We start from the raw sequence: 26,596 nt of genomic DNA, 5'->3' as shown, positions 1-26,596 counted from the left end.
TGGCTACCTCTCTTGAAACTCTTGAATGCAAGTTATAAACACCTGAAACTATCTAACTTTAGTAATCTCTGTTTAACATCCTTCAGAGGAATGGAAAGAGTATTATCATCATCACAATATGACAGCCTATGGCTACGTCTACACTAGCCCCAAACTTCGAAGTGGCCACGCAAATGGCCATTTTGAAGTTTACTAATGAAGCGCTGAAATGCATATTCAGCGCTTCATTAGCATGTGGGCGGCCACGGCACTTCGAAATTGATGCGCCTTGCTGCCACGCGGCTCGTCCCAACAGGGTTCCTTTTCGAAAGGACCCTGCTTACTTCGAAGTCCCCTTATTCCCATCTGCTCATGGGAATAAGGGGACTTCAAAGTAGGCGGGGTCCTTTCGAAAAGGAGCCCCATCAGGACGAGACGTGCGGCGGCGAGGCGTGTCAATTTTAAAGTGCCACGGCCGCCCGCATGCTAATGAAGCACTGAATATGCATTTCAGCGCTTCATTAGTAAACTTCGAAATGGCCATTTGCGTGGCCACTTCGAAGTTTGGGGCTAGTGTAGACATGGCCCATATCATCTATTTTTCCCCAAATTTACCAACATTTCTGCCTTTTCTGCTTTATTCTCGATCATTCTACCATTTCCATCACATAATGGACCAATACCGTTGTCAGAACCCTTTATATTTGCATTTTTTTCATTCTTTACATTTTTTGTTCCTTTTGTGCGCCTGTTGTGTTAATAATAGAGAAAACATTTCTCATTAAATTATTTTTCCCCTTAGAAAATTTCGTTTCATTCTAGTGCAAGAATGTATTGTGAATTGGCTCACAGGATTAGTAATGGAGAATATCACTTTGCATATCAAGGCTGCCAATTCAAAATCAGCCCCAAGTGGTAGAGATGGGCAGATATCCACATTGCGGGAAAGTGCCATATTAAAGCATTTGTTGGCAGTTTTGCCCAGGAGTCTAAGGAGAGAAGAAATATAGCATGCCAGCTCCCCTGATTCCCAGATGATAGTTGACATTCCACCAACATGAATCAATGAAAATGTAGATTTTTTTCACATATCAGAATCTGCCTTTCCATAAGATGGTATGGCTTTTTGGGACAGTAAATGCCAGGTTTTTCTTTGGCCTATCTCATGAGAGGTCTCCACTGGGGTGAATGCAGCTCATATCAGCAAAACTACACTTCTGCCCAAGCTTGTTTTCACCCGCCACCAAGCAAAATAAGCTATAGTAATAAAGGTGCAGTTTTTTGCTGGTAGCCATGTCTACACTAGGGGCTTTTTCTGACGTCTTTATATTGGTCAGGGATTACACCTCCTTGGGTACAGATAGTGTGTTAGGAATATAGTTCTGGATACAGAGTAAATAATGGTTAATGTAGTGTTGTTAAATATTGAAGAACTTAGTCTCTTTGTAGTAGTGTTTCAGTGGGAGTACAAAGTATACATCTGTTTTTAAATTTTTCTTATTTCAGGATATTGAGCATTAGGTTTGTTTCACCGTTAAATCACTGTACAAATTAAATGGATAAAGTCACATATCACTGAATGAACAAATACAAATAAATTTCTATTTTAGAGACTAAAGCTACTCTTTTGGGTTTTGATAGTATTCCAATCAGGTCCATGTGGCTTGATGCCAGTCTTATTATGCTGCCAGTAATTAGGTTTGAAAGAATTTGATTCTTTTAAAAAAATAACTTTGAATACTGATGTATCAGAGGGGTAGCCAAGTTAGTCTGTATCTTCAAAAACAACAAGAAGTCCTGTGGCACCTTATAGACTAACAGATACTTTGGAGCATAAGCCTTGGTGGGCAAAGACCTGCTTTGTCAGATGCAGCTGGGTGATTGATCTGATGAAATGTGCCTGTCCCATGAAAGCTCATCACCGCATAAATCATTTTGTTAGTCTTTAAAGTGCTACATTTCTGCTGTTTTGTTTTTACACAAAATAAGTAGAGTATTCTTAAATCAAACTCTAATAAGTTTTCAAGCAACCTTTTTCTTACTTGCCTGTCTGCAAATGCTGATTATTGAGAGTGGGAATATTTTTTGCAGGTTTGTGTTTGGTGAAATTGACATTTGCCAACAAAAATCTAATCCTTCCAAGCCTAGCTATAGCCTACAGACTGAAGCATATTAGTGTGCATTCTCGTTCTAACCTCTTGATCATAGACTCGTGGGAAACGGAGCCATGATTAGGCATTATTAGTTTCTATTTAACATAAATTACTGTAGGCAGACGATAGTATATTAAGACATTTATAGTGTGAACCAAATGTTTACATTGCACAACTTAATTCAGCTGAAATATGTGGCTTGTGAATTTCATTTCCTGAGTATTTATGTTTAATGAATGATATTGTGGCAAAAGAAGTTTCCTAAAGCATTCTGTCACTTTAAATGTATTGTACATGTGGGGATATAGCTCATCAGGAGGATGTTAAAATGATTTCTGATCTAGCATACATTTTAAGATATTATTAGAAGAATTGATGTGTGAGAGGAATGACAAAGAGATGTATTTATTTGTTAATAACAGAACATTCCAATCAAAATGTTCCCCCATTAGCTGCTGAATTGTCTGCTGTATTTATTAAGTTATTATGGACATGCGGAATTACCCTGCTCCATGTATCACTAGCAGTACTGTGAAGTCTAGCCCTATGATTGGTTAGGGGATAGACTGTACTTCTTGCTTTGAGCATTCAAGGATGCTCAAGAAAGGACTGCGCAGCAAGGCAGCAGCGAGCTCGGAGCCTGGGCCCTTAGGGTGGGAGACAGGCTCCAGGAACAGCTTGGCTATGCGGCCTTTAGTAACTGTTGTAATCCACAAATGTGTGTGCCCCAGGCCTCAGAAATTTATGCTTTTAGCTCTGGAAGTCCCTGCTTCAGTCCTTAGTATGTCTGCCAAGTGGCAGTTGTCACACTTCAGCTACACTGAACACTGTAATTGTTATAATTGTATAACTGGGTAAAAGGAGGGAAGTGTCCTTAGCTTGGGTTATGGGATAAAGGCCAGAGAAAGTGCCTGGATGGGAGCTTAGGACAACTTACCTTTGACTGGGGACTCACCATCTTCAGAGACCCCCAACTACATCAGAACCACATTGTGTGAGATGCTGTACAGATCCACAGGAAGATACAGGCTCCATTCCAAACCTAAAATTCAATTAAAACCTAAGGCTCCATTAAAACCTAAGGCTCTGCATCTGCAATAAGCTCTACACATGGGTACTCTTTTGCTGAGCTCAATCTGGTAGGACACGTGAATGGTGGTCAGCTGAATGGTATGTGTATGTTAAAGGGATCAAATAGTTCCAATTTTTATCTATGTATATTGCCTTTTGCAGTTTTTCTTCTGTTGCCAATATCCCCACACCATCATTAAATGGCTGATCTCTTGGAGACATTGTGACGGCAGTGGGTTTGAGAAAGGCACTGAAGGAGAGAGTGTTGGGTGCCGAAAATGTTTTGAACGGCCAATGCTATGCAGTGCTATTAACAATCCTCTCTGTTTCTCTCTTTCACTCCCCACTACCTATGTGTATATGTGGTGGGTATTCAATTTATTCTGTATGTGTATTCAGGGCTTTTTTTTTTTTAACTGTAGGTGAAATAAAACACTGGAAACTAAGAGGGTTTTCTGTCTTTCATCTCCAACTCAGTGCAGTTTAGTCTGACAATGGAACAGACAATGGATATAAAGGGAAGTTGAATTACATTTTGCTCCCCTTCAGTTCAGGCCAATTTACAAAATTAAGTGTTGAAATGCAGACGTTGTAAGAATAAATTAAAATGTAGAAATTACCACTCACAGAATGTCTGCACAATTCTAATTCTAAACATTATTTAAAAGAAATAACATTCTGTGTCTAAAGATCTTTTCTTCAGAAAGGGAGGTGGAATGGTTAATTTGAATTACAAAAAAGCCTTGATAACCCCCCACACATCAATTTACCTGTGAACAAAAAAGATTCACACAGAGAAAATGGGACTTGGGACTATTTGATAAATTACTGCAGACTACTTGAATATTCCATTAGCAAAATAATAGCTCATTATGGAATCCAGAAGAATGTAGTGTAATTATGATAGCACCATCCCCCTCACTACGGGGCAAGGGGAATGCAAATGTTAGAAATGATAGCTATTTAACCAGAGCGTGGAGATAGAATCCCTCCATTTGTTTTCAGGCCTATGATCTCAGGCATTCACAAGGATTTCTCCAATGACAATGCCTTAAATTGCTGAATATGTTCCAGCTAAGCGGAAGGTCAGGCATGCAGAGGCTCTTTCCTCCCCTCCCCCCTACACACACACCAGCCAGATATTGTTTACTGTGGAAAATATTGGACCTGTACCTCATACTACCAGTGCAGTGCCATTCACTCATCAGTGTTAGAGTATACATTAGTAAAAATGCTTAAGCCCTACCTATCACATAGCTCCCAACAGTGCTGCAACTGATAAGGCTGAATCTCTCATCATTGTTAGTAAATTATAGGTTCCGTTTTGCTAGTGGGGCTGCAGTCATTTGAGCCAGGTAAGGGTTCACAGAGTCATAAATTTCAGAGTCAGAAAGCACTGTTGTGCACCCCTAGTCTGTAGACCACATGGCGTAGAATACAGGGTGAAAGGCTGGGTCCCATTTAGACTAGAGGAATTGGTTATAGCACATCATCCTCAAAAAGTGGCATATCAGAAGTATGGTTCTACATAGTTGTAAACTGTGGGACTGCTAGAAAAGGACATTTTGTGGAGTGCCTTTTTCAGTAACAGTCCTAGGAAACTTCTTCCTGAGATTAAAAAAATAAATAAATAAAAAAAATCCACGTCAACATTTTTAACTAATCAAGGGCGCCATATGCCTCTGGAGCCTTGGGAAGCTGGGATCCATCCCCTGCTCTGTCTTGACTTGGCCTCATCTCCCCAAGGCCCCAGCCACACTCCACCCTTCTCCTCCTGCCTCCCCTCTCATCATCCATCTGACAGTGGGGGTCTTCAGGCAGAGTGCAGGAGGCACTCCAAAGGCGGTTGGTTGGCCTGTTTGTGAAGGCTTAGCCTCCCCTGGACTAGGAGACTCGCCGCACAGATACATAGTGTAAACTTTAGCTGACAGACTGCGTGCGGATGGATAGTGGAATCTAAATAAAAAATGTACAATGTATAACAATTGCCCTTCTCTTGTTCCCTGGAAAAAATAGTTATATTCCTTCAAGGTGAAAAGAATTTAGCTTCATCTCTCAGGTGCCAGAATGTTAAATGTGACATTCAATAAACCACCTAGGAAATGCTAAACAGGGCTAATCAAGCCATTTAATCTTTGAAAGTTAAGAGCTGATAAAGGAGAATAAAAGGTATAATTAATAACTCTAGCTGAGAGAGTGAGGCAGAGTTAAAACAGGAGTGGGGGCAAACATCTGGTCTTTGCTTCATGCAATGCTTACCATGAAAGAAAAATTTTTCTCCTTTTTGTGAAATGTGCAAAATTTTTTGGATTGTGAGCTTCCCAATTAAAGTAGCTTTGCACCTGCAAATGTAAGACACTGTTCACATGTACCTGCAAATCAAGAGCTTCTACATGCAAATGTCTATCTCTTTTTGTGTGGGTTAACTGAGTTATAAACCATAATGTAGTGCCCACTTACGAAAATGTGGCCTTCAACAATCACTTAATAGCCTATTGAGCAGGTAAGGTTTCATAGAAAAATCTTCAGCAGCAAAATCAAAGCTCCCCTTGTCTGAGATATTCACCCCAGGTATTAGGTATTTATACAGTGCTCATTGTGATAGTATACAAGGACAGGCCTACACTGTGATAAAAGACCACCAGCATTTCTGGCCTGAGGCAACTGACCCCAGCTTGTAGATATTTGGGCATACACAAGAGCCTGGGCTCAGTGTGATATTTGATAGCCCTAGAGCCTGAGCTGAGCTCAGATACTGTTCCAGGGATACTCTTTTATTACAGTGTACACATGCCCTGAGTTTGTACAGGAAGTATGTGGCTTAGCCAGGAATTGCACACAAATCGTTGCATCTTATCCACTAACCCACCATTCCTACCAGCTTCTGTGCAGCTAAATGGGGTTAATATGATTTCACATTTCCTTGTGAACTAGTAGCTACATGTGGTTGGTTACTGGCACATACTGTCCTGATCTGCATTCTCATGTCCTAAGGAAGGTAATTTCACACCATAAGAATTATGGGAAAAAATGACTAGAAGGAAAATAAAGCCACACAGAATCCTGAGGAAGCATGTTCCTACTATTCAATTTTGGACAATTGGATTCTCAATTCTTGGTTTGAAGGGCTATCTCTGCAAAGTGGGCAAATTGAATCCAGAGAACCTCAGGGAGGGTGACTACTAGGCATCTCCCCTATCTCCTACAGTTACCTGCAAAGCAGAGATTGCATAGGAGATAGTGCAGATGAGGATTATCTTCATGAAATGTTACCCACATTGATAACTGGTAAAATCAGTGAAATTAGATTTGATTTTTTGTCAAAATTAATTAACTAAACATTTTAAAACACGTTTCTTCATGTTTGTTCATGTGTGGGTTGGGAGAGAGTAGAATCTGACAGGAAACTTCTGTGCACAGCTGTGTGGGGTATGGATTTGTTGTGTTTTGGGGGGAAATTTGTGATTTTGAAGTTTGTTCTATTCCAGAATGAAAACAGTGTTCAAACTACCTCCCCAATTTGAAATGCTGGAAAAAAATCTTCCTCTGCCGATCAAAATATTATATTTTGACAAAATCAAAGTATTTTTGTTCCAATTTCAGCTCTTTGGGGAAGAAAAGTTTATAATTTAAAAAAAAAATTGAAACAACGGTATTTCAAAATGGATAACAAAATCATTTTAGTTCAAAAGACTGAAAAGGAATATTTGGACCTAATCCAAGCGTTTTTTTTTATTTTTTTTCTCCAAAAGAATTTTCAATAATGTTAACAAACTTCTGCAAAATATTTCACTTTCAAGATATTGGCATCTTCCAGAAAAATTTTTGACTAGCTCTAAGTTTGCGTTTCAAAGCAAGAAGCATATAGCAAAAAACATATCCAATAATGTATTTATAAATTGTAAGGGTCCTACTATAAACAAAATTCTTAGCAGAGCTAAGAGGAGCAGTGGCACTTTCTCTGTGTTGTTACAAAGGTTATTACATTATTATTTCAATATGTTCTATATCATGATGATATAGTTTTGAAAAACATCCCAGAGCTATGATGGGAATGGGATACATGTGACTTCTCCAAACCTTTGTGGAAAAAAATGTCCGTCTACTCCTTTCACTTATCAAACAAGTTGTCAGAAGTAACTTCAGCAAAAGAACTGGTTCCCGGTAGCAGTATTGGTAATGAGGAGTCAGGAATGATGGTGATTGGCAAAGAGGTTAGCTTACAATAAAAATGACTCAGGAGAGCATCTCAGAGAGAAGGCTATTCACCACTAAGCCATAAATTCCATTTCCTTGCTGTTAAAAACTCTGTTGGTCAGCATTCAGCTGTTTGGCCAGTGCTGGAAGGGAGAGCATAGCATGTCCCATCCACAGAAAGACACATTGATTCCAGTGGGCTTTTATTTATAGGCCTATGCGACAGTCTTGGACTCTGTCTGTCCTAACGTATGAATTCCAGTTGATGCTATGAAGAATTACCATAAAACGGGCTAAGTTGTGAGTGCCTCCTTTACCCCGCTGCAAACTCCATTTTGAATGTGCAGCCTTTAGCCTTCTCTGTTGTTGATCTGCCTCCATGCTGGGCTGAAAGTCCAAAGACTGGTGGCAGAAGAATTACAAAAGCCATCCCTTGATGGTCAATGCTCTCACGCAGAAATGGACTAGTTGTAAACAACAGACTGGCTTCCCAACCAGCAGAACTGGTTTAGCAGGGAGAGGTTGGCGTGGTAATGAAGTCACCTGACAGGATTCTGTGGATCACCTTGATGCTGGAGTTTGATGAACAGGGCTAAAAGTTATAAAAAGGGAGGAGGTGATCTGTCTGGGGATCCTGTGTTGGTCAGTTTGTCTCCAGGCCAGGAAGAGATAGGAGTATCCCAGCATGCAGGCATCTGCAAAGGCAGGGACCCTTGCCTGCTTTCCTGAACCCAGATGATTTCTTAAGGGGAGAGTGAGCTTGTGAGGGGCATTGTGGTTACAGCAGCTATTGTTTTCTAAATGATATGTGCTTCCTTGACCTTGGTATGGTTAAGTAAAAAGTGCAAATGTGTTGGGCTTCTGTGTAAAGAGTGTGAGTATGTCATTTACTTCACAAATTACACATGCCTCCTGGAAGAATTACAGTCTCATATCTCATATCTTTCTGACATTTTCTGGGACAGGGTGTACTTAAGCAACTCAGGTATCTTCACCCTTAGTCCTGGTGACCTAAGGCTGGTGAGCTGAGGAGCACCATTTCCATAAAAGGATAACTGTTTGTATCAGTGCTCATGAAATGCTCCGGAGACACCAAAGGAGGAAGCAATATTGCAGCCTGCTAAGACCTAGCACTGCCTAAGCCACGGGTCTGAGGTTCCAGAGTTTTGGATTACCTTCACAGCAGTCTGGTGGATGTTCAGCCCATCACCTGACTTAGCTAGAATTTACTTTATATTGTGTCATTGGTAATTCCAACTACCCTAAGCTTAATAGCAATGATAACTGAATTTTTAAAAAAAGTCTTTCAGACCCTCAGACAAATACAACTAAAACTGATTGGAATTTTCCAGTGAAACTCTTTCTTACATGAAAATGTCAATTAAGTGAAACTGAAACTAACAAAAAATGTATTCCTCTTATCTCAACACATGATGTAGACAAGAGAGGGACCGACCTAGCCAGCCAACCAACAGCCCACCCAGATTAGTCCAGTGGTTAAGGAATTCATTTGATATGTGGGAGGGACAGGCTTTTCTTCCTGCTGTGCTTGACTAAGATCAGGATTGAAACCTGTGTCTTATAAATCCCCTTCCAATGCGGAACAAGAACTGCAAAAGGTAATTCTTGGTTTTTTTTTCAGTCAGCTGTCTCATTCGTCAGATTGTCATTAGCTCCTGTGTAGTCATTGTATACGTTGGTGGGTAGGAAGCACATGCCTCTTCATTTAATCAATTAAACTATTATTTTAGCCTCACACAACTATTGGGAACTTGGACCACTACCTTAGACAACTGTTTCCACTCTTTGTGAGGGATGTTCAAACTAGTTTGGGTAAACAGGGAACCCTGCCCTTTTCCTGAACCTTACCCAGAACTTGAATCCACTGTTCAAAAAAAGTTTGGTTAACTTTCTCTTCCCATTTATTACTGCATGCCTACATAGTTGAGAGATCCGCTTGGCCCAGATGTGAAAATGTTGAAATACTGCATGAAAGGATATTGCTTCGCTAGCACAGAGATTTGTGTCCACATTTGGAATCTTCTCAGAGAGCATCAGAGCAGATTTTTCTACTCAAAAATCAGGCTGTAAACTGTGCCAGCCACAGGGGAACATTCGTCTACTTGTATGACAAAAGTTAGAAAAAGTTGAGTTTCGGTCTGGTCTCCTCCACATACCTGATGATCCTTATGGAGACCAGCATTCCTGCATTCTAGTTCAGAGAAATTATTTGTTACCCATCAGAAGATAATCACATGGCTCACCTATACTGCTTTATTTTCTCAGATTAGCTATAGCCATTCCCCCTTTCAAATGGAGTTAAGAGTGCAACACCCTTTCCCCTGCACACACTTCCTATTTTGTGCTCTGGGGGATCACTTTTATATTCACCACCAAAGACTACTTCCAACTCAGATCCCCTTCCAGTGCAGAACAAGATGTAAAATGTAATTCAAGAGGCAATATGGAGCTGACTTAGGCTATCCCCTGACTTTCCCCACCCCAGCAACTAATGTAGGGGTCTATGCACCTCAAATATCCTAGCCTAAAGAGCAGCCCACTTGTGCCTGTGGATGGCTGCTCCATGTTACAACTGACCCTATCAGCAACTGTATGTATGTACCCACCTATTTCAGGTTGTCACACTTGGCATGGCTCCACTGCTTCTACCAGTGCTACCTCAGCTACACTGCTATTTATGAACACACTAGCTTGACACTGAGAGTAGCTCACATGAGCGTACACAAACAGAGAATCACTCCAGCGCAGAGCTTCCTTAGACTAACTTGGGATCTCAGTTTACATGACTGTTTTGTTCCTTTGAGAGCTTGATCTATGGAAACTGATTGGATCCAAACCATCTCCGTGGTGTAAACCGGTGGAAGTGAATGACCCTGAATTTCCTCCTTGAATTGGGTTTGTTTAGTTTGGAAAAAGAGAAGGCTGAGTGGGGGCATGATCACGGCTTTCAAGCGTCTAAAAGGATGTGACAAGAAGGGAGAAAAATTATTTTCCTTAGCCTTTGATGATAGGACAAGAAGTAATGAGCTTAAATTGCAACAAGGGGAGTGTAGGTTGAATATTAGAAAAAAAAAGCCTGTCAGGTTGGTTAAGTACTGGGATAAATTGCCTAGGGCAGTTGTAGAATCGCCATCACTGGAGATATTTAAGAACAGGTTGGATAAATATCTAACAGGGATAGTCCAGATGGTGCTTGGTCCTGCCGTAAGGGCAAGGAGCTGGACTTGATGACCTCTTGAGGTCCCTTCCCATTCTAGTATTTTATGAATCAGTCATCTTACATCTGGAATCAATTTGTCCCACCTGGTTTTGTCAGAGCAAAATATCTGATTTCTTTTCCAGTCCTGGCTAATGGCCAACAGGGGCTATGTCAGAAGGTGTTCAGTAGAAGCACGTCCCACCAGTACCAAAGAACAAGAACAGAGCTTTAGATTTAAAGGTTGTAAGCCCAAGTTTTAGTATATGACTACTGCCTTGGTCCTTACCCCTCACATTTGGGCCTGCCCATAGGCTGAAATGATATGCCTGGTTTATTCTCTGATAGAACACATGGGCTTTTTATTGTTGGTTAAATGTTTCTTGTTTTTCGTTTCTTTATAGCAGTTGCTCCTGTATTATCCTGACTTTGTTTTTTGTATCTTTGTGTCTACACATGCACAAAAATTCGAAAGAACTGGACCTTTTTCGAAAGAGCGGGAGGAGTGTCCACACGTGTAAACCCAGCTTTCAAAAGAAAATCGAAAGAACCGGGTGCAGACTTCGAAATCTGAACCCCAATCCCGTATCAGGAAGATCGCTCCCTTTCGAAATACTAAATCGAAAGAGTACACGTGTAGACGCGCCACAGCCCGCTCTTCCGAAATACAGGTCCACCATGGCACTGGTTAGCTGGAGCGCGGGCTGCTGCAGCCAGCAGCAGTGGGGCTGTATGGTCCCTGTGTTGAGCTGCCTCAAAGCTGCATGGATGCAGGAAACCCATGGCATGAAGCTGAGTGTGTGCTAGGAGCAGCCCCCCCTCCACGTGCTCCAGCTGCATACTCCAGCACCAGCATGGCCAGCAGCCACCCCTCCCCCATGAGCCTCATGGCTCCCCCCAAGCCTCCGTAGGGCTCCCAGGGGGGTGGAAGAAAAAAGGGCCCCCTCAGGGACGGAGCGGGAGCTGTGGGACCTCCTTGGGCTCTGGAAGGACGAGGAGGTCCTGCACCAGATGGGGGTCAAGCGGTGCAATGCCGCTGCCTTGGGCTGCCTGGCGCAGGGCCTCCAGACCAGGTAAGCTTCAAGGTAAAAGAGCTGCACCAGGGCTATGCCTTTCCTCGCCCCACTCCCATAGCATCAAGTGCTCCCACTAGTCGGTGCTTCTGGCGTGCATCCAGAGGCATTGGGGAGCCTGGTTGTGCCCCGGGAGGGGGGAGCCCTGTGGCCCTGGTGGGACCGCCCCACCGCCCAATGAGATCGGGTGCAGCTGCGGCGAGGGTGCACAGCACTGCCAGCAGGGCATCCATGCTGAGGGCGTCCTCCTGTAGGAGCTGTCACCGGGCCTCCATGGTGGGCACAAGTGGGCTCTGCCTGGCTGGGAGAGGCTGGGCAGCACTCGGCTCAAGTGGAAGGGAGCGTGGAGGGAAGGACACTTTAAAGGAAGCAGCTGGCGGAGGCCCTGGAAGGGCTTGTCGGCCAGGGGACCCCGTCCACAGCATTTCTTGCCTCCTTTCTTTCGAAAGAGGGCTTGGAGATGTGTGGACGCTCTCTTTCGAAAGACCTCAACGGCACTTCAAAAGAGCGGATCAAAGTGCCAGTCCAAAAAATGGCAGCGGGTGCTCCCTGTCGATGGCTGCTATTTCGACCGCCGAACTTCGATTTTCGCCCTTTCAAAAGGGCGCTCATGTGTAGACACAGCTTCTCTGCTTGCTGTCTCTGCTCGCTCCACTTCTTTCATCCGTCCCCTTTGCTGTCCTCCTCCCACCTCTCGCCACTTGGCCACTTTCTCCCTATTGCTCATAGGTGTCAAGTCGTATAGGGCCGTGGTGCCCCAGCGACAGGAAACTTCCTGGCCTGGAACCAGTCTCCACCAAAACTTGCTGCCTGCTGCCGATGCCCGCTTCATCCCCTGGCCCACCTGCTGACCTGCACACTCCCCCTGCTTGTCTCCTAGCCCCACCTGCTGTCCCCAAGGTGACTTAAAAAGCCACTGCCAGCAGCGCTGCCAGGCTGGAGTGGCTTCTGGTGTCTTGCTCTCTATAGCTGCCAGCATGTGTGTCCCTGTAGCCTGGGGTGGTGGGGAGGGGTTGCCTATGCTGTTTCCAGCAGCTGGGGCAGCACACGGCATGCAGACATTGGGCCGCAGGGACACATATGCTGGCAGCTGCAGTGAACGAGCAGCAGGAAGCTGCTCTAGCCCCACTGCACCACTTGTGGTAGCCCCCAGGGCATTTTAAGTTACCCCAGGGTAGCACGTGGGACTGCGGGATGTGTGGGGGCAGCAGGCAGGCAGTAGTAACCGGAGACCTCCATCCCTGCAGGAGCTACGGCCAGAGGGGTGGGAGTCCTGGGTGAGCACGGCACCCCCTGCATCTCCTCCCCCACACCTCTTTGTGTATACCACTCCCTCCAGAGCTCGGTCCCTTTGCCCCACCCCCTGTCCTGTCCCCGAACTCCCTCCCATAGGCTATACCTAGGATCCCCAAGCCCAGACCCTGCACCCAGGCTCCATCCCAAAGCTTGCATGCCTCAACCCTCCCTGCATCACATTCTCTTCCACAGCCTGTATCCTGCACCCCAAGTCTCCAACTCCATCTCAGAGCCTGCAACCCAGATCCACCCTTGCAACCAGGCCCCCTGAGCCTCATCCCTCCGGCCCCTAACTCCAGCCCAGAGCCTGCACTCTATACTCAAACTCCCTCCTTCCCCCACCCAAACTCCTTCTCAGGGCCTGAGGCAGGTTGCAGGGAGAAGCGTGGGGCTAGCAGGCTCTGGGAGTCTGTGCAAACTAACATTTCTGCAATCCTCAGGCCCCTGCAACAACAGGAGCCGGCAGCTATAGACGTCTTCTCGCATCTAATGATTTTAGATGCTGAATGTGTCTCTACCAGCAGATTTCTAATGTGCTGGTGGTGCTCCATAAGTCCTCTTATACCTAAGGAAAGTCCTTCTGGGTTAGTGGAGCCCAGTGGGGGCAGCACCCTATATCGTCTCAAGGGAGTAACCATGCATGATGTCTGCTTGGGACCATGTACTAGAAGGTAGGACTCAACCCTGCATATCTGCTTTAATGCTAGCTCTCTAATCTCATGCTCACTAGCCATTTTTCTCCAGAGCCTATTCTAGCAATCCAACATCAAAACAGGCTCTAATCAGCAGTGACCTGGTTCTTTCACTCTCAGGCGTAGCTCTCAGAGCTCTCAGGGGCAAAATCAAAGCTGAGGGAAGCTTTGTTGGCTTGTTTTAGTTGTAAATTCTTCGATCCTGCCAGATCTTTGCAAGGAACATCAGACGGGACTGAAGTACTGCCAGCCTGAAACAGATCTCTCAGGAACTGCCTCGCTTCTCATCTATCACATCGCCCTGACGAGTGAAGTGAGCCACCTGCTCCAGGACCGCGCGCTCTCTCAGTGCCCTGCTGCAGCAAAGTACCCACTGGAAAGCTGCTCTCTGGTATTGCTGGAAGGGTTGGAATAACGCAGTATATCCCCAGCCAAAGAAATTCGGGTGTGACAATGGGAAGATAGCAACAGGCACACTGCATAGGATCCATTGAGTCCATGATCCTGGCTATGACAGTGGTGTGAACCAGCTACTCCAGAGGAAGGTGCAAGAAAGCAGGCTTGCCTTTAAAGCAAGACAAGCAAGGCAGTTTGCCTTGGACTTCATGCCCTCAGGGCCCTGTGTTCCAATCCACTGTCAGCATGCTGCTGTGAGCCCCACCCACTGTTCAGGCCTGCTGCTGGCGTGCCGCCTTGGACCCCACAAACTATTTGATCGGGCCTGAGCCAATGGTTATAAAAAAATCTGCCCATAGAGAAAGTTTTTTTCCTAGCCTCAGTTGGGGCTTAGTTTATACCCTTGAGCATGAGTTTATATAATCTTAACCTGCTTTAATAATTTCTAATGTAATGATGGATGTTCTTATTACACATACAAATGTCTAAGCCATTTTTGAAGCCTATTAAGCCCTCAACTACAATGACACCTGGTGGCAGTGAGTTTCATAGTGTGTGTATGCTTTATCATTTTTTTTAAAAACCTTTTATCTATTTCAATGCGATTGCTTTTCAGTTTCATGCAATGTCCTCTTGTTCTTGTATTATGACATGATAAACAATAGCACTTCATTGTTTTCTGTTAAGCAATTTGTTATTTTGTGTATTACTCTATAGTCTCCTCTGTCAGCGACAGAAACCCAATCATTTCAATGTTCTCAGCTTGTATTGGGGTTCTTTTCAACAGGGCAAGGTGCTACTTTTGATAACTGGTGAAATCCCACCCCAGCATCTTGGAATCTTATCAAAACTTAGGAACAATTTACTTAGATTAAAAGCCTTTTGGGACATGGATTGCTTCTTTTGTAATTTGTATGGGTACACAGCCCAGCAAAATGTGGTATGGACGCTGATGCTACCACAGCTTCAGTAATAAGTCTTCCAAAGTTTCTTCCATTTCACTGTCCCAATTACCAAAACTTCCATCCAGAATTCCCCTCCCTAAACTCTAATTACCTGTGGCTCTTGACTTCTTCTCCAAAGGTCTCCTATTCCTCTTCTATAACCTCCAACAGGAATTGTTAGGATTTTTAAGCATCCTTCCTTTGATATCTCCCTACACACTACCATCAGGAAGGTTTCCTTGTTAGGATCCCTGCTCTTATGGTTTCTAGCCAAGCTCCTCCATCCATTCAAATAAGTTCTCAAAATTAGGGTTGAAGCAGTGATTCTGGGGAGATAAACATTACTGGTAATGCTTGTGTAACCCACAAATGTACTGGGTGCAGTTCGCTGTCCCATGTAATGGCACTTAGACCCATTACAGAGAGAAAGTGTGACTCTCCTTCATGGCCTCAGCTGACAGCCTGCTGGCTTTTAACTCAACCTGTAGAGTATGTTTTCCCCAACTGGGTGGGTATGTGCCCTGGGAAGGTGTGAAGAAATTCAGAGGGGGGGTCAAGACAACCCAGCTCCCCCCAAAGTCACAAAGTCATTCCCCCACCCAAAGAAAAAGGTGGCCCTTGCTTCCGGCTCTCAGTCCCTCCCATTTCACGTGGACAGCCCAGTGTAGCCACTATAAAAAGCAGGCAGCCAATGAAGGCCCACATCCAGCTAGATGCCTCCTGCAAAGGTGAGTGAGTGTAGGCTGTGGGGGAGAAGGAGGAGGAGGATGGGGTTAGAAGAGGGGCTGGCAGTGCCTGGCTTTGTGGGGGGGGCCTCAGGCAGGTGGCTCACAGGTGGTTGGGGTGGCTGGCCTGTGGTAAAAAAGAGGAGTGGGCATGAGCATTTCTCAAAAATCAAAACATGATAGCAAAATGTTTGGGAACCATTGCTGTAGAGGCTTATGCACTGAGCTTCAGAGGTCCCAGGTTTGAGTCTGTCAGTTGGTGATTACACTTGCATAACCTGGAGCTTGTGATGAGAAAAAAAATTATACAAAATGGCACTCCACAATGAAAAATTCCCTCTGTGCACTCCACAGTAGGAACAATTCAGATGTATCTTTTATAGGGGTAGATCAATTATGACATGAGTGATGAGAAGGGGAAAAACTCACAACAATGATCTGTAAAAATGAAAGTAAATACGTAACAGTACAGAGGTATCTTGTAGTGTTTGCTTTACACACAAAGTACAAGTTGTCTTGCTCCCACAGTTTTTTCAGAATTGGGGTGATGATTTGGGTCTAACAGCTTCTAGTGTATCCTCTTAGAGTGAGATGGCCATTTCAAAAGCCAGTCAAAGACTATTATTGATTGCTTTCCACCCTTTAAATAGACTTTATCAAGGAGGGGAAGTCTTGGTTCCATTCTCCCCATCTCAATGGAATACCAATTTTAAGATGGATTCTGGTACTATGTGACGTGGTCCCATGTCTTTGTACGACCAGCCCTAGTGTGGGCTTATAGGAAAAATAAATCCATTTATAGATTATTGTCTTGAGCATCAGGCCATAAAGTTCCTTAAGTACCATGAATGGCTTTCACTAAAAGGCCTATAACTAGTAAGGAGGTTTGAATTTCATATTTTAACTTCACATACAAGAACGCAAATGGACGAAGTTACTTGCCCTGTTTTGACTGAAGCATATTCAAGTTATGCAGATTCATATTAAAAGGTTTTCCCTAAAAATATGGGGAGGGGGAGCCTCACAATGGCTTAAGCTGTTATATTCTGATTGGATACATTGGCTATATTCAATGGCTTGTATTTGTAGTATGTAGAGCAGGGGTGGGTAAATTTTTTAACCTGAGAACCACATTGAGGTTCCAACATTGTATGGCGGGCTGGACAGGGAAGGCTATGGAAGCTATGTCTCCCCAAACAGATAGATGTGGCCCAGCCTCTGCCCCATCCAAACCCTCTGCTCCCTACCTCCTGAATACCCCCTGGAACCTCGGTCCCTAGCCAGTGCACCCTCCCCTGGAATCACTCTACCATGTGAAAGCCTATGTCAATGAGAAATCCAAGAACAATGCTGACCTATGGGCTGACCTGACAAACTGAGGAGTATATCTTCAACCAAAGGAGATTGTACTGTGGGTGTAGACCTTTCAGAATGCTTTCTTTTTGCTCACCATCATCCGTGTCTTAAGTGGGATCAGCTTCAGCCAACTGTTTGTCCGCTACAAGCTAATCGTCTCCAATCACTGGGCCATGTTGGTGGCAGTTGTGAGGTCATACATGGTGAAGAATAGGGTGAACTATGTCTGTTATCTCTATGTTACTGGCATTTGCGTCACTGTAGTCTGTAGTTCATTTACTAGCGATATATAGATGCTGAAACTGAACCGAGAGAGAGAACTGACTCTTGTGGAATTCCACAAGTGAGTTTTTTTAGTGGTGATGGTATAGTTTCCCTTCTACTTCCATCCGAGTCAAGAAGGACTCAGACATTAACCTGGAGTCCCTGCCACTCCTCTTATGTGAGACAGCAGTATGTCATTTCTGGCAACGTGAATGCTGCAGAGAGGTCCAGGAGGCCGAAAATGGTTGTCTGTGATGGTTGTCTGCCATCGACAGGACAAGATTGTTCATCAGTGCCTATAAGACACGTTCAGTTCCATGTCCTATGTTGAATCCAGGTTGTGTTAGGTCGAGACTGTTAGCTTCAATTAGATGAGTTAATAGCTGGCCTTTGGTGATCTTCTCCATGAACTCACTCCAGAATGGGAGTTTTGCAAGTGGAGATATCAATGTATTCATGGTGGGTTTGTTTTGTTTGTTAGATTGCTGAGTGTTTTAAAGAAGAAAGGAAGAGTTCTCCTCTGGAGGATGCATTGGTTATTTTGGTCAGGACTGGTACTACTTGTTCATGACTCTTACAAGCCAGGAAGGGCATGGGCCTTTGGTTCATATTTCTTTAGGGTGCCCAGAATGTATTGATGAGGGAACGTAGTGAACTCTGGTACTCTATGTGATTATACGGTTGGTAAGTACAGGTGGAGCAAATCCATGTGCTTCCTGAATGTACATGATCTTTACAGTGAAGTAAGTGTGACCAAAAGCACCTCTGTATTTACACCCTACATGCTATTGTAATAATCCTTCTACAAAATGTGACTTATGAGGTATCATTTGAAAAGTGATTGACTTGCTGGTGAAAAACATATAGCAACAACACATTTAAACTTATATATTCCGTGTGTGTGATAATGTTAGCACATGTTCAGATCCACACAGCCCTGACTTGGCAAAACTTGTTGATTAGGTTTATCCTAAATAAAGGGATCTGTGTTTGCCTCAGTTCACATATAAACAGCATCCTGGAGATAACAAGGCTGGGTCCACATGATGCTCCTCCCAGTGCCATTGCTGGCAGAACTATGCAAAATGAGCTTCTCAGGTTTGCAAATGGTGTGACATTTGCATACTCTCGATGCTCATTATCATAGGCCCATGAGAATTCAGCATTGGCAGAATGGGATGGAGGCAATACGGAGGCTGTGTGGATGTACCTCTGCTGGCTAACCCCCCTCTGTCGCCAGTCCCTTAGGAACCAATCCTTTGTGCCATCCTTTCTTCAAGGGCAACTATAACATTTCCTTCTGAACCATGATAGTCTGTCATTTTAACATGTTGTTAAATGCTAAACATAATATTATTTGCCTTCGTAGATTCTTGGGGAGGTGGGGGAGTCTGCAGACCCCGCTGAAGTCTGCAGCATCTGGAGCAAAACGTTTTACATGTTAAAAAAACACTAATTTTAAAAATGAGGAGCTACCTGTCACAAAGTTGAGCAGCAGTGATGGATGCTTTACACAATGGTAGCACCCGCTGAGCTGGGCTCCATAAGTGAAACACGGACCCTACTTACCCAGGCTTTCTCCAACAAGCTTAAAATCTGAATAGACACAACAGAAGAGCATGGAGATGTGAAAGTGACTTGCCCAAAATCATCTGACAGGCCAGACAGTGTCATAAATGGAATCCAGATCTCCTGAGTCCCTATCTACTGGCCTGTCTACTGCCCAACAATGCATCTGAGATTTTTTTAGGATTAAAATGTTCTGCTGATCCTATATAAGTTGTTCAAGTATTATTATTATTATTACCCATTTTATAGATAAGTAATCTAAGCTACAGGGAGATGAAGAGGCTTGACAAGGTCAACATTAAGAGGAGAATTAAAAAATAATAACATTAAGGGTTCCTGGTATTCTCAATTCTAATTGGTCATTTCTCTTTTACCCATGGGAAACTAACATAACTGTGAATCATAAAGCCAAGTGCATTGTCTGGATGTTTGGGGTCACATTTAATGTAATGGAAGAAGAGTCTCAGAGGGGTAGCCATGTTAGTCTGTAACTTCTCAGAAAACAAGCAGTCCTGTAGCACACAGGTTTTTTGTAATGGAAGAAGTTTACAGTAGTTTCTGGTAGGCTTCTTTCAGAGAACAAAGAAAAAGTGCAGGGAGGGGGGACTCTAACTTGGCAGTTTAACTTTTACATTAACATGTAATGCTGGGTATATCCACAGGCAGCTGCCTGAGTACCATTTAAGCTGGGTGCTGAACTAGGTGCAGACATTGACAGGCAGTAGTTAAGCTGCTCTTATCTTTTTCTCCCCATGTCACTGATAATGATACTGTAATTCTCTGCAAACTGTGGTCCTTTCGCTATGTTTTGACAGCATGGCTGTTATTCCAGTGGTCTGTGTTATTCTCTGACTATGTCATTTCTGCTAGAGACATTATGCTCCTTATATTCTATTTGCTATCCTTAAAAGTAACCTTTTTCCTTATAACTTCTGACAGTTTTGTATTACCAATATATATATTTTATTCTGATAAAACACAAGGGTTCATATCCTCACCTGGTGTAAGTCAGTGTGTCTCTATTGAAGTCATTGGAACTATGCTGACTTGTATCAACTGAAGATCTGTATCCTATTTTCTAAATAGTGGAAACTATGGAAAAATATCATTTTCCCCTGCAAGGTATTACACTTAGGCTGGGTCTATACTTGCCCCCAACTTCGAAGGGGGCATGTTAATTAGGGTGATGGGAGATTACTAATGAAGCGCTGCAGTGAATGTGCAGCACTTCATTAGGCTAATTCTCCTCCACAGCAACTTCTGGGGAGTAAAGGCACTTGGAAGTAGCGCGGGCACTTTGAAGTGCTCACGGCTACACACATGCTGGCGCTTCAAAGTTTGCAGTCCTCGGAGATTTGCAAAATCTTGCAGAGACCAAAAGAAGTCAGCATCACCAGATATTACACTCAAAATATGTCCCACAAACTGATAGCTTATTTGGTTTAAATGTCTGCAGATTTCTTGGTCTACAATTATGTGGACAGAAATCCCAAAGTACTTGGTTTTTATGCAAATTTCACTCGGTCATTAGCAGATCTCTTGGGAAGCCAAACTTTACTTCTGTGACATTTTCCTGGTAAGTTCCCCAAATCCTCTCAACAGCTTCAAAAATCTCAGGAATGGTCCATAGTAATCAAGGGTCAGATTTTACTACACTAGACCCTCCGACTTACCTGGAGGTTCTGTTCTTGTGCAACCCCGCATAAGTAAAATTTCACATAACTTGAGGGGAGCCAGGAAACTGTCTCCTGTGGGTGGCTGGCAGCCAAAAGCCTGGCTATGGGCTGCCTGCTACTCACAGAAGAGGGGAAGCTGACCAGAGCTGCTGCAGTTTGGGAAGCATGGAAGGTGGGGGAGGGGCAGCCCACAATGCAGCTTTGACCAGAACTGGTCCCTCAAACCTCTGGAGCCAGGGGCTTCAGAAAGGCTCCCATTAATGTGGTGCAGGGACTAGACTTACCCCAGTGACAACTAGCCCCTGAAAATGTTTGCCGCCTTTGGAGTCTTCACTGCACGCAAGCCAGGACATGCTGCTGTCTGGAAACATGTTCTGCACTGCACCACAGGCACATGTTTTTATTGGATAGGGGACTAGCCACGTGATGTGGTTGGGTCGGAGGATAGATCCTGACTGCATGGGGAAGGGAGTCTGCCCCCATACAAACATGACCGGCAGAAAAGAAGTTTCTTGGACTCTCATACAAGCATGACCTCCACAGTCTAGCCACCACGTGGTGTGTTGTGGCAGGGGCTGGCCCACTGCATGGTGCTGGGGTGGGTGAGGTAGGGACTAGACCCCCACCTTCCAGGCACCTGTGGGGGAGCGGGGTCTCTACGTACAAATGTGACGTGCTGAAAAAAAAATCTCAGCCTCTCCTGCTATCTCCTGTGCAGGGAAGAAGCCTTCACTCTGAGCAGGACATGATGCCCCACTGTCTCATGTTCTGCTCTTTGGTCCTCACAGCCAAGCCGCCAGATGCTGTGTTGGAGAGGGGGCTAATCCACAACATGCACTGAGATCCTGGCTCTCCTGATGGCTCCATGCTGGTGTTCTTTAAAGTAGCAAGATGCAATTGCCATACTGAACATAAAGAAATGAATTCAAAATGCCGGGCTTCCCATTTCATACTTCCTTCTCACCTGGCGTTATGACTTGAAAGGACACCTCCGGGGCATTGTGAGACTGTTTTCTGGAACTCACAAAATCGATTTGAACCTTGCTTAAGCTACACTGTCTTAACTTGACATTGTTAATTCAATTTTTCAAGTAACTTTATTGGGAAGTCAGCAGTACAGACGTCGGCTTTCCAGCTGATTAGAATTGACTTGTTTAGCGGTGGGGTGCAGATGGAGAGTTTTTAAAATTGACCATAGTACCTTAAACTTGACTTTATCTTCCAGTGTGGACTAGGCCTTACATGAGCACAAACTTGGAGTAACTGAATCATGTAAACTGCATAAAATAAGTGGGTGTAGCAAAGTGAGGAGAGGCCCCACTGCACAGATGTTTTAAACTTTTTAACTTTTTCATTTCTCAAAAGGAGAGATGAAATAAAAGCAGTCGAGAAAGCGCGAACCCTCCTGACTGCTGGAAAGGGGTGCGTTTCAGACTTTGAAATATAAAACTGAATTGCTCTTCCCTGATTGTTTTCAGATGGACAAGGGGCACAAAATATCCTGCATATTCTTGGCTCCCAGGAAGATTAAGAAAGTGAGCCACTGAGGTGAAGGAAAAGAAGAGAGGTGCCCAGGGAGGTAGGGAAAAGGGAGGGAGAGGTTCTGTGGGAGCCAAGAATTCAAGATATGAGGGAAAGGAAGAAGGAGAGAGTTGCAGGAGAACTGAAAGAAGGGTGACGTAATCTGAAGATTTTAGAAATGAAACAGGTCTGCTCCGGCGGCTGCTGGTGCGGGAACTGGCCTACTGTCTGCCTCGGATGACATTAGATAGGAAAAAGCAAGTCAACTGCTGGAAACGAAGGAAAGATTATCAGGCTATGTAGTCTTCCCCAAAACCATATCATTAGAAAGCATACTGGTGGGTGGCATGGGATATGCTGAGGTCTATGAGAACAGAGGTGTAGGTCCTTGTTAGAGATTTTGGGAAGGGCGGGGAGCGGGGCCTGAAGTCAGATCTGTCAGGATGGGTGGGAGCTGGAAGGGACAGCAACAGATGGTAGAGGGTAGGGAGTGTTGATAACAGGGACAATCCCTGAGAAGGAGAGATAGGGACACAGTGAGGCTGGGGAGAAAGGAGTGGACGACTCTTCAAGCAATATAGCACATGTCCCCTCAAAACCTAGGATCATGGGTGGCTTGTGAACCTCTGTCTGGGAGAGGCTAGCCCCAGTCCCCACCCCTTTTCTGGCTTTTCCTACTTTTTGAATGCTTGGCTTTGCAACCTTAATATTCTATTAGCATAGTTCTTTTGGATGTAATGCTCACCCATAACACCTTCTACTGAGGTACTTGTAACTATCCATAGCTCACGCTACTCATACCTATAACATCTATTCATCATTTCTAAGCAATTTATAAACAGACGTTTAAGCTAAAATGCTACCTGAAAAAATCTGTCCATGAATTTCTTCAAGAAAATATCATGATCTTTGCAATTTTTCAGTCTCAAGGACAATACTTAATAGCTCCTATCTTCCAAAGCCAGCAACCATTAAGTACAGCAAACAAATTATAAAGCCAGTTTTAGCATCATTTGTCTAGTTGGTCAGAAGTCTCTTCTCTCATTTCCGCGTTTAGAAAAGCTCAGCCCATGGGAATGAATGTTCTGACCTTTTTCACCTCTCATAGCTAGCACACTCACTCAAGATAATCAATGATTATATAGAACCCTTGCTGAAATTAGCTGAGCAGCCTTAAAATAGTTTTATTTACACAGAAAATAGAACTGATGTGGTGTTTTTCTTTTCCTGTCTCAAGATAAATTGAATGTCTTCTGTAAGTCTCTCACTTCAGGTAGTTTTGTAATCCCAGCCAGGGCCAGGTGACCTGTGGTATTGTAAACCTTATCTAAATAGGCTTTCCAAGCTGACACTTCATTAATTACCATTTTGGAGAAATTGGGTTGCTTAAGATTGCAAGGAACTGGAATATCGCAGTCAAATCCAGTACTAAGAGTTTATTTTCGTACTATACTTGCTACTACTGCTCTTTGTCAGCTTACAAACTTTCTTCAAGTCTGTGCTCTGTAAGTTCTGTTTTAGCCCCTATAATGTTAGCAAGATATTAATACATGTATGAGGAACAGCAGTCAGTGTAATTATAGTAGCAAAGTGATAAACACATAGCCATTTTGCTTAGTAATATTATGTATTTAACAGGCTTATTTGTTTAACAGCTCTGGCTTTAACTGTATTTTGCCATTCGGGATTTTAGACTTGCAACAATCATAGCTCTCTGATCAATATTATTTTAGTAAGAGTGCACACATTATTAAATATTTATACAAAACCTATTTTCCCAACAGCAAAAGTTGTCTAATATTCAGAATTTCTCTTTTTCTAATGGTGCTGGAGAGAGTCATTGAGTGCCTGAGACATTGTGATGGCATTTCCTTATATGCCAAGATCCCACACAATTGTTAACATAGCTGCCTTCCTCAAATATGTACAAGACAATGGACAACCATCAGTTAATGATCCCCAAAACATTGCCAAATTCATGCATTTCATCTTCACATATTAGTATTTAAATTCAACAATTGCTTTATCCAGACCATTGGACTAGCCAGGTGTACTAGGAAGGCACTTCACAGTATGCCAGCCTCTTCGTGGGACATCTTGAAGAATTTTGACAAATGCCCCAGGAACCCCATGATACGAGAGACAGCTCTGTTGATTTCATCCTCTCGACAGATGACTTAAACTCCCTCAGAGATTTTCACCACAAATTTAGCGCCTGCCACCTGTTTCATTAAACCCTTTCTGGAACATGCCCACCTTAGCATCAGCTTCATGGGCACCATCAGCAATGTCAATGGAGGAACTCTGCAAACATCCATATACATGAACCCTATGGATTGCCACACCGATCTTCATGGAGCCAGTCTTCTTTTTCTTTCATATAGCTTGGGTAGATAGCAATGATCACAACTGTATATTTAGATTCAATAGCCATCAAGTTGCTGCAGCAGTGGGTTGGGGAATGTCCTTCAGAGCCTAGGCAAAAGAACGAAGGAGATGCTGAGTTATATGATATGATACACACCATCATTTGTCCCTGGTGACTAAAATTGCATAAAAATATTTACCTCACTTTCTTTTTAAAAAAGACTTGTTCGCATCTCCCACGAGATAGCCTGATGTGATTCAATCTTCACATGTCTCTCCGACCTATAACAAAACCTGGTGGTTCCTTGGTCAGGTCAAGAGTGTCAGAGTCCTAATATGGCTCTATAGAGGGACACATGATTATAACGTTGTCTTTGCTGGGTTCTGCAGCCCATTGTGCAATGTAATTCTTGTGTTTGCATTAATATGATTGAGAAAGCCAGATGTCCGGTGTGGTAAACCCGGTGGTAGACCCTTACCTGGAAGCTTCCGGAGCCTTCTAGAAGGACAGTATACTGGGTCTATTTGGAGACCAGGGAGTGGGCGGGCACAGCCCACCCATGACTAAAAGGCCCCTCTTAATAGAAGAGGGATCCCTTTAAAAAAAAACCATGGCCCCAACAGAGTGCAGGGGACAACTGAAGAAAAAACAGGGATGGGAGTGGAGGTCAAAGGTTTAAAATGAGGGAACCAGAAGGGGACACCGAGCAGAGAACCCTGGACAGTGCCCACTGCCCCTCAAAGGTGTTGAGAGAGCCAGTGGACACCGCCCAAAGGAACTCTGCCCGGATTCGTGAGTGGAGAGCGGAGCGGAAATAGGCCCCACAGTCGCAGGCTTCCCACCCCCGGCCAGCCTCCTCTCCCGAGTGTTATAAATGGCTACCTTGGCCATAGCCAGGAGGAGACTGATGAGGAGGTCCCGCGACTTAGTGGGGCCACGGATGGGGTGTGCTAGAATGAGGAGGTGCGGGGAGAAGTGCAGCCAGAACCTCAGCAAGAGGTTCTGGAGGAGCTGGAAGAGGGGCTGCAACCTGGAGCACTCAATGTAAATGTGCGCCAGGGTCTCCCTCGTGCCACAAAAGAAACAGGTATCCAGGAGGGGGGTGAACTGCACCAGGTACATTCCCGTGCTCACCGCCCCATGCAGGATTCTCCAGCTGATGTCCCTGGTGGGCCGCGGGACCAGGGACGAATAAAGGCTGGCCCACCGGGGCTCCCCGCCCTCCGAAGATGGTAGAAGGTCCCGCCACTTGTGGTCTGGGCGGGACATGAGGGTGGGATAGTGGAGCATGTGAAGCATGAGTGTGTACAGATGATGTCTGGGCACGGTTTGAAAGGGGACCGGCTGCAAGGTGTGCAGCCGGCTGGGATGATGCAGGGGATGGGGGCGGGAAGGCTCATGGAGCCGGGGGCCCACGGAGAGATCTGGAGGGCCAGGAGTGAGAACGGGGAGGGGTGCACCCTCTCGCAAGACCCGGAGCAGGTAGACGTGAGCAGCGGGTGGCAAGGCAGCCTTCACCTCCTTGAGTACACGCTGGGGAGATTGTAGGGTGGAGAGCCCCATGCACCAGGTGAGCGCCAGGGCCTCCATCTAGTCTCCCCGGCCGTAGTCCAGGAGGTCTCCGACCCTGGTGATTCCACCGAGGACCAGCCTCCGGCACACCACGGGGGACTCCGCTGCCTGCACACGGAGGTATGGGTTGTGTAGCAGGGGCTCCGCGGGGAGGTCTTCCCCCGTGGCAGCCCCTAAAGACCTGGAGACTGAGAGCAGCTGCCAGGTGCGGAGGAGGTCCTGGTGGAAGGCCAGCAGCTCCGAGAGGTCTCGTGGATGTCCTCTCAAAGGCAAATAAAAGGAGCTGCCGGTCATATCGGAGCCCTCGTAAGCGATGGAGGAAAGCATGCGCCAGTGTGCTCCACGCTGGACTATCTGCACTATTGCTGTTAAGGAGTCCCTGCAGGGCCTGGAGGCGGAAGACATGGACCTGAGTGCGTAGGCAGGTCAGACCCTGCCCTCCCTCCTCCGGGGGGAGATGAAGAACCTCTGCAGGGACCCAGTGCAGTCCTGGCCAAAAGAACTCCAGAACTACCTTCTGGAGGGCA

At 44.8% G+C, this 26,596-nt stretch overlaps 1 long non-coding RNA gene across 1 annotated transcript in view; it reads left to right on the top strand.

Annotated features, from left to right (window-relative positions):
• The window catches only part of LOC142008643 (uncharacterized), a 39,042-nt gene extending 24,909 nt beyond the window's left edge, over positions 1-14,133 (top strand). The window contains exon 4 of the long non-coding RNA XR_012644196.1: positions 13,864-14,133. This is a non-coding gene — a long non-coding RNA (uncharacterized LOC142008643). The remainder of the gene's footprint in view (positions 1-13,863) is intronic.
• The last annotated feature ends 12,463 nt before the right edge of the window (positions 14,134-26,596 follow it).

Source organism: Carettochelys insculpta, chromosome 2 (assembly GCF_033958435.1).
Source record: "Carettochelys insculpta isolate YL-2023 chromosome 2, ASM3395843v1, whole genome shotgun sequence".
Taxonomy (NCBI): domain Eukaryota; kingdom Metazoa; phylum Chordata; order Testudines; family Carettochelyidae; genus Carettochelys; species Carettochelys insculpta.
Note: the sequence above shows the minus strand (reverse complement) of the source record. Positions and strands in the feature narration are given on the sequence as shown.